Raw genomic sequence first — 16330 nt, 5'->3', positions numbered from 1 at the left:
TCCTTGTAAATCTCCTCTGCACCCTTTCAATGGCTTCAACATCTTTCCTGTAATGAGGTGACCAGAACTGCGCGCAGTACTCCAAGTGGGGTCTAACCAGGGTCCTATAAAGCTGCAGCATTATCTCCCGACTCCTAAACTCAATCCCTCGATTAATGAAGGCCAGTACGCCGTACGCCTTCTTGACCGCATCCTCCACCTGCGAGGCCGATTTAAGAGTCCTATGGACCCGGACCCCAAGGTCCTTCTGATCCTCTACACTGCTAAGAATGGTACCCTTCATATTATACTGCTGCTTCATCCCATTGGATCTGCCAAAATGGATCACCACACACTTATCCGGGTTGAAGTCCATCTGCCACTTCTCCGCCCAGTCTTGCATTCTATCTATGTCTCGCTGCAACTTCTGACATCCCTCCAAACTATCCACAACACCACCTACCTTGGTGTCGTCAGCAAACTTACCAACCCATCCCTCCACTTCCTCATCCAGGTCATTTATGAAAATGACAAACATTGTCATTGTTATTGGACATCAGTCAGTCCCCGTGTGTGGGGTAGGTACACCAACAGCGCTGTTAGGGAGGGAGTTCCGGGATTGTTATTGGACATCAGTCAGTCCCCGTGTGTGGGGTAGGTACACCCACTGTGCTGTTAGGGAGGGAGTTCCGGGATTGTTATTGGACATCAATCAGTCCCCGTGTGTGGGGTAGGTACACCAACAGCGCTGTTAGGGAGGGAGTTCCAGGATTGTTATTGGACATCAGTCAGTCCCCGTGTGTGGGGTAGGTACACCCACAGTGCTGTTAGGGAGGCAGTTCCGGGATTGTTATTGGACATCAGTCAGTCCCCGTGTGTGGGGTTGGTACACCAACAGCGCTGTTAGGGAGGGAGTTCCGGGATTGTTATTGGACATCAGTCAGTCCCCGTGTGTGGGGTAGGTCCACCCACAGCGCTGTTAGGGAGGGAGTTCCGGGATTTTGACCCCAGCCACAGTGAAGGAACGGCTGATATATTTCCAAGTCGGGATGGTGAGTGGCTCGGAGGGGGATCTTGCAGGTGGTGGGTGTTCCCCATGTGTCTGCTGCCCCCCCCTTGTCCTTCTAGATGGTAGGGGTGGCGGGTTTGGAAGGTGCTGTCGAAGGAGCCTTGGCGAGTCGCTGCGGGGCATCTTGTAGATGGTACACACGGCTGTCACTGTGCGTCGGTGGTGGAGGGAGTGAGTGTTTGTGGTCAGCGTGTCGATCGAGGTAATTCAGGGACCAAATGAGTCCTGAAGCTACCACGCTCAGTCTATCCTTGATCTCCAATTATATTATCACTGAATCCCCCCACTATCAACATCCTGGGGGTTACCGTCGACTATCGCTGGATCTCTGTTTTGCAATTGATACAGGGCTATGGGGAGCAAGTGGGGTTAGGGGATTGATACAGGGCTGTGGGGAGAGAGTGGGACAGTGAGATTAGTTTGGAGATTCATACAAGTCTATGGGGAGAGAGCGGGGGCAGTGGGATTAGTTTGGGATTCATACAAGTCTATGGGGAGAGAGGGGGGCAGTGGGATTAGATTTGGAATTGATACAGGGGAATGGGGAGAGAGCAGGACAGTTGGATTAGTTTGGGATTGATACCGGGCTGTGAGGAGGGACTGGGGCAGTGGGATCAGTTTGGGGATTGATACAGGGCTATGGGGAGAGAGCAGGGCAGTGGGATTAGATTCGGAACTGATACGGGGATGGGAAGAGAGCAAGACAGTCGGATTAGTCTGGGGATTGATACAGGGCTATGGGGAGACAGTGAGACAGTGGGGTTAGTTTGGGGATTGATACAGGGCTATGGGTAGAGAGTGGGGCAGTGGGATTAGTTTGGGGATTGATACAGGGCTATGGGGAGAGAGCGGGGCAGTGGGATTAGTTTGGGGATTGATACAGGGCTATGGGTAGAGAGTGGGGCAGTGGGATTAGTTTGGGGATTGATACAGGGCTATGGGGAGAGAGCGGGGCAGTGGGATTAGTTTGGGGCTTGATACAGGGCTATGGGGAGAGAGCGGGGCAGTGGGATTAGTTTGGGGATTGATACAGGGCTATGGGGAGAGAGCGGGGCAGTGGGATTAGTTTGGGGATTGATACAGGGCTATGGGGAGAGAGCGGGGCAGTGGGATTAGTTTGGGGATTGATACAGGGCTATGGGGAGAGAGCGGGGCAGTGGGATTAGTTTGGGGATTGATACAGGGCTATGGGGAGAGTGCAGGGCAGTGGGATTAGTTTGGGGATTGATACAGGGCTATGGGGAGAGGGCAGGGCAGTGGGATTAGTTTGGGGATTGATGCAGGGCTATGGGGAGAGAGCGGGGCAGTGGGATTAGTTTGGGGATTGATACAGGGCTATGGGGAGAGAGCGGGGCAGTGGGATTAGTTTGGGGATTGATACAGGGCTATGGGAAGAGAGCGGGGCAGTGGGATTAGTTTGGGGATTGATACAGGGCTGTGGGGAGAGAGCGGGGCAGTGGGATTTGCTTGGGGATTGATACAGGGCTATGGGGAGAGCGCGGGGCAGTGGGATTAGTTTGGGGATTGATACAGGGCTATGGGGAGTGAGCGGGACAGAGGGATTAGTTTGGGGATTGATACAGGGCTATGGGGAGAAGCGGAGGAGTGGGATTAGTTTGGGCATTGATACAGGGCTATGGGGAGAGAGCGGGGCGGCGGGATTAGTTTGGGGACTGATACAGGGTCAGGGGAGAGAGCATGTCCTTGGGATTAGTTTGGGGATTGATACATTGCTGTGGGGAAAGAGCGCGACGGTGGGTTTAGTTTGGGATTGATACAGGGCCATGGGGAGAGAGCGGGGCAGTGGGATTAGTTTGGGGATTGATACAGGGCTATGGGGGGAGAGCAGGGCAATGGGATTAGTTTGGGGATTGATCAGGACTATGGGGAGAGAGCGGGGCAGTGGGATTAGTTTGGGGATTGATACAGGGCTATGGGGAGAGAGTGGGGCAGTGGGATTAGTTTGGGGATTGATACAGGGCTACGGGGAGAGAGCGGGGCAGTGGGATTAGTTTGGGGATTGATACAGGGCTATGGGGAGAGAGTGGGTCAGTGGGATTAGTTTGGGGATTGATACAGGGCTATGGGGAGAGAGCGGGGCAGTGGGATTAGTTTGGGGCTTGATACAGGGCTACGGGGAGAGAGCGGGACAGTGGGCTCAGTTTGGGGATTGATACAGGGCTATGGGGAGATAGCGGGGCAGTGGGATTAGTTTGGGGATTGATACAGGGCTATGGGGAGAGTGGGGCAGTGGGATTCGTTTAGGATTGATACAGGGCTTTGGGGAGAGAGCGGGGCAGTAGGATGAGTTTGGGGCTTGATGCAGGGCCATGGGGAGAGAGCGGGGCAGTGGGATTAGTTTGGGGATTGATACAGGGCTATGGGGAGAGAGCGGGGCAGTGGAATGAGTTTGGGGATTGATACAGAGCTATGGGGAGAGAGCGGGGCAGTGGGATGAGTTTGGGGATTGATACAGGGCTGTGGGCAGAGAGCGGGGCAGTGGGATTAGTTTGGGGATTGATACAGGGCTATGGGGAGAGAGCGGGGCAGTGGGATTAGTTTGGGGATTGATACAGGGCTATGGGGAGAGTGGGGCAGTGGGATGAGTTTGGGGATTGATACAGGACTATGTGGAGAGAGCGGGGCAGTGGGATTAGTTTGGGAATTGATACAGGGCTATGGGGAGAGAGCGGGGCAGTGGGATGAGTTTGGGGATTGATACAGGGCTATGGGGAGAGTGGGGCAGTGGGATGAGTTTGGGGATTGATAAGGGCTATGGGGAGAGAGCGGGGCAGTGGGATTAGTTTGGGGATTGATACAGGACTATGGGGAGAGAGCGGGGCAGTGGGATTAGTTTGGGGATTGATACAGGGCTATGGGGAGAGAGCGGGGCAGTGGGATTAGTTTGGGGATTGATACAGGGCTATGGGGAGAGAGCGGGGCAGTGGGATTAGTTTGGGGATTGATACAGGGCTATGGGGGGAGAGCGGGGCAGTGGGTTTAGTTTGGGGATTGATACAGGGCTATGGGGAGAGAGCGGGGCAGTGGGATTAGTTTGGGGATTGATACAGGGCTATGGGGGGAGAGCGGGGCAGTGGGTTTAGTTTGGGGATTGTTACAGGGCTATGGGGAGAGAGCGGGGCAGTGGGATGAGTTTGGGGATTGATACAGGGCTATGGGGAGAAAGCGGGGCAGTGGGATTAGTTTGGGGATTGATACAGGGCTATGGGAGAGAGCGGGGCAGTGGGATGAGTTTGGGGATTGATACAGGGCTATGGGGAGAGAGTGGGGCAGTGGGATTAGTTTGGGGTTTGATACAGGGCTATGGGGAGAGAGCGGGGCAGTGGGATGAGTTTGGGGATTGATACAGGACTATGGGGAGAGCGGGGCAGTGGGATGAGTTTGGGGATTGATACAGGGCTATGGGGAGAGCGGGGCAGTGGGATTAGTTTGGGGATTGATACAGGGCTATGGGGAGAGAGCGGGGCAGTGGGATTAGTTTGGGGATTGATACAGGGCTATGGGGAGAGAGCAGGGCAGTGGGATTAGTTTGGGGATTGATACAGGGCTATGGAGAGAGAGCGGGGCAGTGGGATGAGTTTGATACAGGGCTATGGGTTGTGGTTTGGTTATGTCGTGATGTGACTCGGTGGAATATATTTGCTGTATTGTTCAGTGTAGCTTCATGAGGGGTGCCCTTGTCCAGGATCTGTTGTGATGCTTGTCAGAATGAGCTAAACACTATCTCACAGCATGTCATTCAGAGGACAAGAATCTTATTGTGAATCCCTCAAAACATTCATCGAAGCCAACTGTTGCTGCGTAACTCTGGACCGTTGTGTTTTCTGTCGCCGGCCGGCTCTCGGTCTAAGCTCTGCCAATCGATCGATTCGTTCTGGGATAAATGAGCTTTCCATGCCTGTTGATTCAGACACAGCAGAACAGAACATCAGCGCGAGAACTGGAATGACTCAATGCTTCATCGATATCCTGGTGACTGTAGGGAAAAGGGGGAAGTGTGTGTGAATGTGAGACTCATCTCTATCAGAGCTCTGAGCTAATCCGGGCGTTTACTCAACATCAGCAGTTTAAACAATGGTTTCACCCTCTGGGCAATGCTACTGCGAGATGTAAACTGGGCTGTGGGCATGTGCAGCCGTAAGGACTTGCATTTATATATCGCCTTTTCCAACCATAAAGCACCACCCGCCCTCTGTCCAAATAAAATGCTCCTCCCACAGTGCAGTGCTCCCACAGTGTGGCGCTCCCTCAGCACTGACCTTCCCACAGTGCGGCGCTCCCTCAGCACTGACCCTCCCACAGTGCGGCGCTCCCTCAGCACCGACCCTCTCACAGTGCGGCGCTCCCTCAGCACCGACCCTCCCACAGTGCGGCGCTCCCTCAGCACTGACCCTCCCACAGTGCGGAGCTCTCTCAGCACCGACCCTCCCACAGTGCGGCGCTCCCTCAGCACTGACCCTCTCACAGTGCGGCGCTCCCTCAGCACCGACCCTCCCACAGTGCGGCGCTCCCTCAGCACCGACCCTCCCACAGTGCGGCGCTCCCTCAGCACCGACCCTCCCACAGTGCGGCGCTCCCTCAGTGCCGACTCTCTCACAGTGCGGCGCTCCCTCAGCACCGACCCTCCCACAGTGCGGCGCTCCCTCGGCGCTGACCCTCCCACAGTGCGGCACTCCCTCAGCACTGACCCTCCCACAGTGCGGCGCTCCCTCAGCACTGACCCTCCCACAGTGCGGCGCTCCCTCAGCACTGACCCTCCCACAGTGCGGCGCTCCCTCAGCACCGACCCTCCCACAGTGCGGCGCTCCCTCAGCACTGACCCTCCCACAGTGCGGCGCTCCCTCAGCACTGACCCTCCCACAGTGCGGCGCTCCCTCAGCACTGACCCTCCCACAGTGCGGCGCTCCCTCAGCACTGACCCTCCCACAGTGCGGCGCTCCCTCAGTACTGACCCTCCCACAGTGCGGCGCTCCCTCAGCACTGACCCTCCCACAGTGCGGCGCTCCCTCAGCACCGACCCTCCCACAGTGCGGCGCTCCCTCAGCACTGACCCTCCCACAGTGCGGCGCTCCCTCAGCACCGACCCTCCCACAGTGCGGCGCTCCCTCAGCACCGACCCTCCCACAGTGCGGCGCTCCCTCAGCACTGACCCTCCCACAGTGCGGCGCTCCCTCAGCACTGACCCTCCCACAGTGCGGCACTCCCTCAGCACTGACCCTCCCACAGTGCGGCGCTCCCTCAGTACTGACTCTCCCACAGTGCGGCGCTCCCTCAGTACTGACCCTCCCACAGTGCGGCGCTCCCTCAGCACCGACCCTCCCACAGTGCGGCGCTCCCTCAGCACTGACCCTCCCACAGTGCGGCACTCCCTCAGCACTGACCCTCCCACAGTGCGGCGCTCCCTCAGCACCGACCCTCCCACAGTGCGGCGCTCCCTCAGCACCGACCCTCCCACAGTGCGGCGCTCCCTCAGCACTGACCCTCCCACAGTGCGGCGCTCTCTCAGTGTCGAGGGGAAGGGGGTGGGGGTGTTCCACGATATCACACCAGGTGGTGTTCTCGCCTCTCTGAACCTGTCCTCGGAGCCCACGCGGTGAACGGAAGTAAAACCACGAATGCTGCAGTGGCCAGCTTTTAGCCATTACCCCGGGAGAGCCTCCCCTGTCTGTAGCATCTCCTCTGTCGGATCCCCGCTGAGGCTACAGTGACTGAAAGAGGAGCTACAGACCGGGAATTAGCCCGGATCCCATTATCTCCGGGATTCCTACAGCGCGGGGGGAATCCAGAGTCCCAAAGGAGCTACCCCCGTCCCGTCCCACACCTCTCTGAATTTTCCCCCTTCCAGTATCCCGCCACCTCTTGAAAGTTCCGACTGAATCTGCGCCCTTTCGGGCAGCGCCTTCCAGTTCACAACTCGCTGCGTTTAGATCAATATTCTCCTCATCTCCCGCCCCTCCGGTTTGTCCTGATTCTCTTCAATCTGTGTCCCCTCTGGTTACCCACCCTCCTGCCCAGTGGGAAACACTTTCTCCCTTACTGACTTTCATGGAGATGTGGGGGTGTCACTGGACAAAGTCTGGTATTTATTACCCATCCCTAAATGCCCCTTGAACTGAGTGCGTCGCTCGGGCCATTTCAGAGGGGGGCAGTTAAGAGTCGACCACATTGCTCTGCTCTGTGTGTGTGTGTGGGGGTGTGTGTGCATGTGGAGGGGTGGGTCGGGAGTCACATGTAGGCCAGTCCGGGTAAGGACGGCAGATTTCCTTCCCTGAAGGGGCCATTAGTGAACCCTGGAACGGCACAGTGGATTAGCACTGCTGCCTCACAGCGCCAGGGCCCCGGGTTCGATTCCCGGCTCGGGTCACTGTCTGTGTGGAGTCTGCACGTTCTCCCCGTGTCTGCGTGGGTTTCCTCCGGGTGCTCCGGTTTCCTCCCACAGTCCGAAAGACGTGCTGGTTAGGGTGGATTGGCCGTGCTAAATTCTCCCTCAGTGTAACCCGAACAGGAGTGTGGCGACTGGGGGATTTTCACAGTAACTTCATTGCGGTGTTAATGTAAGCCGACTTCTGACACTAATAAATAAACTGTAAAAACAGATGGGTTTATTTTTTTGATGACAATCGATGATCGTTGTCACGGTCGCCGTTACCAAGACTCGCTCCCAATCCCAGATTTTATTAACCGGATTTAAATTCCCGCCCAGGGTGGGATTCAAACCCGTGTCTCTCTCTCTCTCCCCCCTCGCCCCCCTGGGGCCATCCATTGACTCCATCTACACTTCCCGCTGCCTCGGGGGAAAAGCAACCAGCATAATCAAGGACCCCCACGCACCCCGGACATTCTCTCTTCCACCTTCTTCCGTCGGGAAAAAGATACAAAAGTCTGAGGTCACGTACCGACCGACTCAAGAACAGCTTCTTCCCTGCTGCTGTCAGACTTTTGAATGGACCGACCTCGCATTAAGTTGATCTTTCTCTACACCCTAGCTATGACTGTAACACTACATTCTGCACCCTCTCCTTTCCTTCTCTATGAACGGTATGCTTTGTCTGTATAGTGCACAAGAAACAATACTTTTCACTGTATCCCAATACACGTGACAATAATAAATCAAATCAAGTGAGGTGGTTGAGGTGGATACGTTAGACCTATCTGGATAAACACATGAACAGACGGGGAATAGAGGGATACAGGCGGTTGGTCTGGACAGGACAACATGATTGGGACAGGAGGGCCAAAGGGTCTGTTCCTGTGCTGGACTGTTCTTTGTATATCTTCGGAACCCTCTCCAAAGGCTCTCCCTCTGGAGAGAAAGATCCCACAACGCTGCTTGTCTGAAACCAGTTGATATTCTGTAAAGAGAGAGGGTGGGTGTTTGCGTTCGCTGTTTGGGTCACCGTTTGACTGATCTAATTGCCAATTTTAACTGGCCTTTTGTCCCCCCGCCCGCTCTCTCCGCAGATAAACTCTCTCAGACCAAAGAGGCGAATGTCGATATGCATCGGATGTTGGATCAGACCTTGCTGGAACTCCACGATTTGTGAAGCGTTGCCGTACCCGCCGCCTGGCTTTGCCTCGATTTCGCTCGCCTCCCCTCCCATCGTCCTCCCTCCCTCCGCTCTGTAACCCCCCTGTGCCAAATCTCACCTCGCCCGTACCGCCGCCGTGCGGGGTGAGGGGAGGGGAGCAGGGCGGAGTATCCGGCAACACGGAATCTCCGCGGGGGCCCCCCGAATATTTTGATTGTGATAACTTGCAAACGCGTCGTTCCCACCCCCCCCACCCCACCCCACCCCACCCCACCTCCCCGAGGGTCTCTGCGACTGGATTGCTGCCACCGCTGTTTTTCTGATCACCTCTACCCTTCGTGTGGGGGGGCTGACGGAGTGTGGGCGGGAGGGAAGGTTGTCCCGGCACCCCCCCCAAGCCCCTCGACAGGACATTGTGCAGGGACCAGGGCGGGTGTTTGGATCTCGGCCAGCAGGCTCAGGTTTCTGGAGAATCTGGGTGTGTAAAGAACTCCAGAGTGGGTCAGAGCGAGGCCTCTCTCTCCCCGCTCCTCTCCCCCGCTCTCTCCACACTCCCCGCCCTCACAAAGGGCCACAGGGGGCCGTCACTGGGGCCACTGACTGGAAACTTCAACTATCCCATTAGTATCTAGCTCCAGTTGGTTGCGACTGTGTCTCCCTCTCCCGCCCCCTCCAGCGCTCTCCCCCCACTTCTTCCTCTCCTCCTCTCCCTCTCTCGCCCCCTCCAGCGCTCTCCCCCCACTTCTTCCTCTCCTCCTCTCCCTCTCCCCTTCGCTCTCCTAGCCGCTCCGCCTCCCTCTCCCCCTCCCTCTCCTCACCCCTCCGCCTCCCTCTCCCCCTCCCTCCCCTAACCCCTCCATCTCCCCCTCCCTCCCCTAACCCCTCCATCTCCCCCTCCCTCCCCTTCCCTTCTCCCTCCCACCTTCCGTTGCTCCCTCCATCTCCCCCTTCCTCTGTCTCTCCTCCCCCCCATCCTCCTCTCTCTCCCCCCCCTTTCCACTCCTCCCTCTCTCCCCCTCCTCTTTCCCCCTCCTCCCTACTTCACCCCTTTCTCCCCTCCTCCTCCCCCCTCCCCTCCTCCTCCCCCCTCCCCTCCCTCCCTCCCTCGTGTGAAGCAGCGATTCTGAGATAAGTTGAAGAGAGATTTGCCATCAGTTTGGACCCTGTCGTTGGGAGGAGGGAGGGTTGCTCTCTCTCCCCATCCCCCATAAGAGTTGGGGGTTTGCCAGCGATGGTGCGCTGAGGCAGCACTAACAGCCCTTTGTGTGCTTGTCCCAATACAGTGAGTGCGTCGCCACTCCTTTAGCCCGACAGAGAGTGACAGAATCCGGCCCACACACCCCCCGCCCCGACACCCCCCGCCCCGACACCCCCGCCCCGACACCCCCCGCCCCGACACCCCCCGCCCCGACACCCCCCGCCCCGACACCCCCCGCCCCGACACCCCCCGCCCCGACACCCCCGCCCCGACACCCCCCGCCCCGACACCGCTCCTGTCAAGTAACCTGTGCCAATGCTTGAGCCTCTGGTGGAATGTGCCCCTGTGCCCGCCAGGGACAGTTCGAGCCTGCCAAACGCCCTCTGCCTTCCAGCAACCCCCACTGCGATCGCCCCACTGGGTGGCCTCTGGCCAAGGGGGCCGGGAACGCCAGAAGGGGGAGCGAATTTTATCCCGGTCCGAGAATGTCGTGTGGCCTTTCGGGTGATGAGCCCATCCCATCGGTCGCCACCTCCCTCCCCTTCACCACCTCTCCTCGCCAACAGCAAGCTCCGCCAATCACTCGACAACTTTCCGTGCCAATCGGTGACATGGTAACACAGTGGGTTAGCACTGCTGCCTCGCAGCGCCAGCGGAGTCTGCACGTTCTCCCCGTGTCTGCGTGGGTTTCCTCCGGGTGCTCCGGTTTCCTCCCACAGTCCGAAAGATGTGCAGGTTAGGGGGATTGGCCGTGCTAAATTGTCCCTTAGTGTCCAAAGATGTGCGGGTTCGGTGGATTGGCCGTGCTAAATTGCCCCTTAGTGTCCAAAGATGTGCGGGTTCGGTGGATTGGCTATGCTAAATGTGCAGGGGCGAAAGGGGGGAGGTGGGGGAACCTCCTTCTGCACTGACGAGAATCTGTGGAGTCAAGTGTCGAGATCGACCCAGGACAGAAACCCCAGCCCCCCCGTGCAACACCTCTCCAGTTCAGAGTTGTGACTATTTCAGACAGTGTTGTGTTAACCCTTCTGCTCCCGTTGAGTTGGAAAGCACAGGTCCACTGGACTGAGCCGGAGATCGGACTGTGTGGAGGGTGTGGGTGGCTCCCGCACAGGAGTGAAATGCATTAAATTGCCCGCTCTCCCGATCCGTGCGAAACATTCTCCCGACGGGGACGACAGGGGTGGAGGTGGAGAGAGAGAGAGAGGGGGGGTGGCGGACGGACGTCCAGGCTCCAGCATGCCAACAGACAACCCCCGAGCGGGGGGGAACGCAGGGACGGAGCGAAACCCCTTTTCGAGGAGAGTCGAGAGGGTGTCACCGTACAGTCTTATTCTCCGCCCTGCCCCGTGTGACTGAAGGGGAGGGGGGGGGGGGGAAATACTCAGGGGTCATTAGGAACAGAGACACCAGCCAATGTTATGCACCATCTCCCTCTCCCCCTCTCTCTCTCCCCCGCTCCCAAATCCATCACGATATAACCATCGCTCTTCTCTCTCGATCCTCACCACCCCCTCCCCATCGCTTAAGCTTTCCATATTTTAACACGTGCTCTGAAATCATTATTTTGTTGGGTTTTTTTTTTAACGAAGCGGTTGTGATATTTTTGTAATACAGCTCGGAAATATATGGCAGATATTTATTTGAAACTGTATAAAAATTAAATTTAACTGGACCCACCTCCCCCTCTCCGGGAAGGTTAGATATCTCGAACCACAAGACCAACCGACTGAATCTGTCCTCACGATCATTCAATTTGCTGGAACATGATGTGTTTTTAAGAACGAATATTTTGATTTTACTTTTTTTTAAAGTATTGAAGGACCAAAATGTAGCTGTTCTAACAGGCTTGAGTTTAATAAAGCATTTCTGCATTGCAAATTCACTCCAGTTCCTTGGCGCAAGTTCCTGCGGTTAAACGTCAAGAGTCGCAATTGGCCCTTGCTCCGTCAAAGACTGAGGTCGTTCCAGCGTCTTCCCTCTGCCACTTGCCTCTGCAATTCACCAAAGATCCTTCCAAACCCACGACCACTTCCATCTACAGGGGGAGGAGGGGGAAGGGCAGTAGACACATGGGGAACACCACCACCTGCAGGTTTCCCCCCTCCGAGCCACTCGCCATCCGGACTTGGAAATATATCGGCCGTTCCTTCGCGGTCGCTGGGTCAAAATCCTGGAATTCCCTCCCTAACGGCATTGTGGGCCAACCCACAGCACATGGACTGCAGCGATTCAAGATGGCAGCTCACCACCACCTTCTCAAGGGGCAACTAGGGATGGGCAATAAATGCTGGCCCAGCCAGTGACGCCCATGTCCCACGAATTAATTTTTTTAAATTACAGCTTTCACGGATTTGGGTAGTTCTTGCCTGGGTTTGACCAAACATCAAAGAGGCACTGATCAAATCCGCTGCCAGGATAGATACAGCACGGGGTTAGATACAGAGTAAAGCTTCTTCTACACTGTCCCCATCAAACACTCCCAGGACAGGTACAGCACGGGGTTAGATACAGAGTAAAGCTCCCTCTACACTGTCCCCATCAAACACTCCCAGGACAGGTGCAGCACGGGGTTAGATACAGAGTAAAGCTCCCTCTACACTGTCCCCATCAAACACTCCCAGGACAGGTACAGCACGGGGTTAGATACAGAGTAAAGCTCCCTCTACACTGTCCCCCATCAAACACTCCCAGGACAGGTACAGCACGGGGTTAGATACAGAGTAAAGCTCCCTCTACACTCTTCCCCCATCAAACACTCCCAGGACAGGTACAGCATGAGGTTAGATACAGAGTAAAGCTCCCTCGACACTGTCCCCCATCAAACACTCCCAGGACAGGTGCAGCACGGGGTTAGATACAGAGTAAAGCTCCCTCTCCACTGTCCCCATCAAACACTCCCAGGACAGGTACAGCACGGGGTTAGATACAGAGTAAAGCTCCCTCTACACTGTCCCCATCAAACACTCCCAGGACAGGTACAGCACGGGGTTAGATACAGAGTAAAGCTCCCTCTACACTGTCCCCCATCAAACACTCCCAGGACAGGTACAGCACGGGGTTAGATACAGAGTAAAGCTCCCTCTACACTGTCCCCGTCAAACACTCCCAGGACAGGTACAGCACGGGGTTAGATACAGAGTAAAGCTCCCTCTACACTGTCCCCATCAAACACTCCCAGGACAGGTACAGCTCATTGGCCTCTCAGTGCCATCTGCTGACACATTGATGGTATTGCATGACTGACTGCCAATATATACACGTTAAAATACAGGAAGGAGAGCCAATGGCCCAGTGGTATTATCGCTAGACTATTAATCCAGAAACTCAGCTAATGTTCTGGGGGACCCGGGTTCGAATCCCACCACGGCACATGGTGGAATTTGAATTCAATAAAAAATATCTGGAATTAAGAATCTACTGATGACCCATTGTCGGAAAAACCCATCTGGTTCCCTTTAGGGAAGGAACTCTGCCGTCCTTACCCCGGTCTGGCCTACATGTGACTCCAGAGCCACAGCAATGTGGTTGACTCTCAACTGCCCTCCAAGGGCAACTAGGGATGTGCAATAAATGCTGACCCAGCCAGCGACGCCCGTGTCCCAGGAATGAATAAATACTAATTTCCTCCTAATTCTCAAATCGGAGTTCCAAACAGCAGTCGCTCTGAAGGCAATGGCTATCGGCAAGCTGTTTGACTGAAGGAGGCATCACAAAAGCCAAATCCTGATCAAATCCCAACCTTCACACACACGTTTGCCTTACCTGCAGAGGGAGTGAGTGTTTGTGGTCAGCGTGTCGATCGAGCGGGGCTGCTTTGTCCTGGATGGTGTCGAGTGTCTCGAGTGTTGTTGGGAGCCGCACTCATCCAGGCAAGTGGAGATTGTTGTTGGAGCCGCACTCATCCAGGCAAGTGGAGATTGTTGTTGGGAGCCGCACACATCCAGGCAAGTGGAGATTGTTGTTGGAGCCGCACTCATCCAGGCAAGTGGAGATTGTTGTTGGGAGCCGCACTCATCCAGGCAAGTGGAGATTGTTGTTGGGAGCCGCACTCATCCAGGCAAGTGGAGATTGTTGTTGGGAGCCGCACTCATCCAGGCAAGTGGAGATTGTTGTTGGGAGCCGCACTCATCCAGGCAAGTGGAGATTGTTGTTGGGAGCCGCACTCATCCAGGCAAGTGGAGATTGTTGTTGGGAGCCGCACTCATCCAGGCAAGTGGAGATTGTTGTTGGAGCCACACTCATCCAGACAAGTGGAGATTGTTGTTGGGAGCCGCACTCATCCAGGCAAGTGGAGAGTATTCCATCATACTCCTGACTTGAGCTGTGTAGATGATGGACAGGCTCTGGGGAGTCAGGAGGCGAGTTACTCTCCGCAGGATTCCCAGCCTCTGACCTGCTCTGGTAGTCACAGTATTTATATGGCTGGGTCCAGTTCAGATTCTGGTCAATGGGAACCCCCAGGATGTTGATAGTGGGGGGGAAGTCAACGGGTCGCCGAAGGGCCTGTTTCCTGTGCTGCATTGTTCTTTGAGTCAATGCCATTGAATGTCAATGGGGAGACGTTGCAACCTCGGATAGGGGTAGCTGAGTTTTGGATCGAGTTCACAGAGGGTGGAAGAGAGTGAGCCAGGAGAGTTTTGGCTCTCAAGATCAGGATTAGACAGACAATGTAAATTAGCCAAAGTCTTACTGTACAACATCTAAGAAGCATCCCTCTCTGTGTCTTCTTCACCCACAATTTCTTCACATTGTGATGGCTTTAATCACCGCACGGTGCAGTCTCAGGAGTGTTTGGCAATGCTTACCAAATGCATTTTAACTGTACGTCCCAGTTAAACAGGTGAATGGCATGGCAATGTCAGTGCAGGTTTGAAGCCAGTCTGTGGCCCATTCACTAATCTAGACCAGTGTCGGGTCCTCAGTACCTCGGGATTGGGAGGCAGAGGCTAAAAGGCAAGTCCTGCTCCACACCCATCGCTTCCTCTGCCCCTCTTCATCTCACCCCCATATCCCTCGACTCCTCTCTCCCTTGTGTTGATATACCCCAACCTCCAATACATCCCAGCGTGAGCGAGTCCCTCATTCTTCCCCACTCCCCCCGTGGGAGCGAGTCCCTCATTCTTCCCCACTCCCCCCGTGGGAGCGAGTCCCACATTCTCCCCCACTCCCCCCATGGGAGCAAGTCCCACATTCTCCCCCCATGGGAACGAGTCCCACATTCTCCCCCACTCCCCCCGTGGGAGCGAGTCCCACATTCTCCCCCCGTGCGAGCGAGTCCCACATTCTCCCCCCTGAGCGAGTCCCACATTCTCCCCAACTCTCCAGTGGGAGCGAGTCCCACATTCTCCCCCGCGGGAGCGACTCCCACATTCTCCCCCGCTCCCCCCGTGGGAGCGACTCCCACATTCTCCCCCGCTCCCCCCATGGGAGCGACTCCCACATTCTCCCCCACTCCCCCCGTGGGAGCGAGTCCCACATTCTCCCCCCACTGGGAAGCTCCAAGCATGGCACAGTGGTCAGCACTGCTGCCTCACAGCACCAGGTCCTGGGTTCAATTCCGAGCTTGGGTCACTGTCTGTGCAGAGTCTGCACGTTCTCCCCGTGTCTGCGTGGGTTTCCTCCGGGTGCTCCAGTTTCCTCCCAGTCTGGAAGACATGCTGGTTAGGGTGCATTGGCCGTGCTAAATTCTCCCTCAGTGTTACCCGAACAGGCGCCGGAGTGTGGCCATTATGGTGTTAATGTAAGCCTTCTTGTGACTAATAAACAAACTTTAGACTTATAAACAGTGCCTGCAGGAGTGAGCCCCACCTGCTGGGCACACTGCCACCTGAGCCAAGCTTTTTAAATGCATGCCAACAGTGACTAGGGATTTTGAAATTTGCGGACAGTCCTTTCCAGCTCTCAAAGCTTCCTGTCTGTGTGTGTGTGTGTGTGTGTGAGAGAGAGAGAGAGAGAGAGCCCCATGCCACTCAACACCAGGCCTGCAGATCGGATCAGTGGTGGGCAACCTGCAGGCCACCTGGGGAGCCCCCCGGTTCCGAGTGTGGCCTTGCCAGACATTTTGTTGACTGTTGCTCACGTGCAGGGGTTACCACATTTCACCGATTTCCCTCCGCGTAGTTTTTTTTCAAACCGGTCTGGCTGAAGTGATTCGCACGTAAAGCAAGGGGGGGGGGCGGGGGGGAGAGAGAGAAAGAGTGAGGGTGTGTGCTGATTACTCACAACATTGACTGGGAGAGCTGAGCGCTCCCTCTGTGTCCAAAGTGTCAATATTTCTTGTTTTTACCACTTGAAGTAGATGATAATTCTATTAATATATAAATGAAGCATCTTCTATAACCTGTTATGAAATATTCGGGGTGTATTAAATCATATTCACGGGGCCACGGTTGAAGAAAAAAACCTGACTTCAATCTCACAGCCCACTCCGATGAAGGGGGGCCGCTCATGCGACCCACCCACTCGCCCAGGTTGCCCCTCACTGCTAGAGGGAAGTATTGCCACAAATAAGCCACAGGTTAAAAGCCCCAA

The sequence above is a fragment of the Mustelus asterias genome, unplaced genomic scaffold (assembly GCF_964213995.1).
Source record: "Mustelus asterias unplaced genomic scaffold, sMusAst1.hap1.1 HAP1_SCAFFOLD_1365, whole genome shotgun sequence".
Classification (NCBI taxonomy): Eukaryota; Metazoa; Chordata; class Chondrichthyes; order Carcharhiniformes; family Triakidae; genus Mustelus; species Mustelus asterias.
This window is presented reverse-complemented; position numbering follows the sequence as displayed.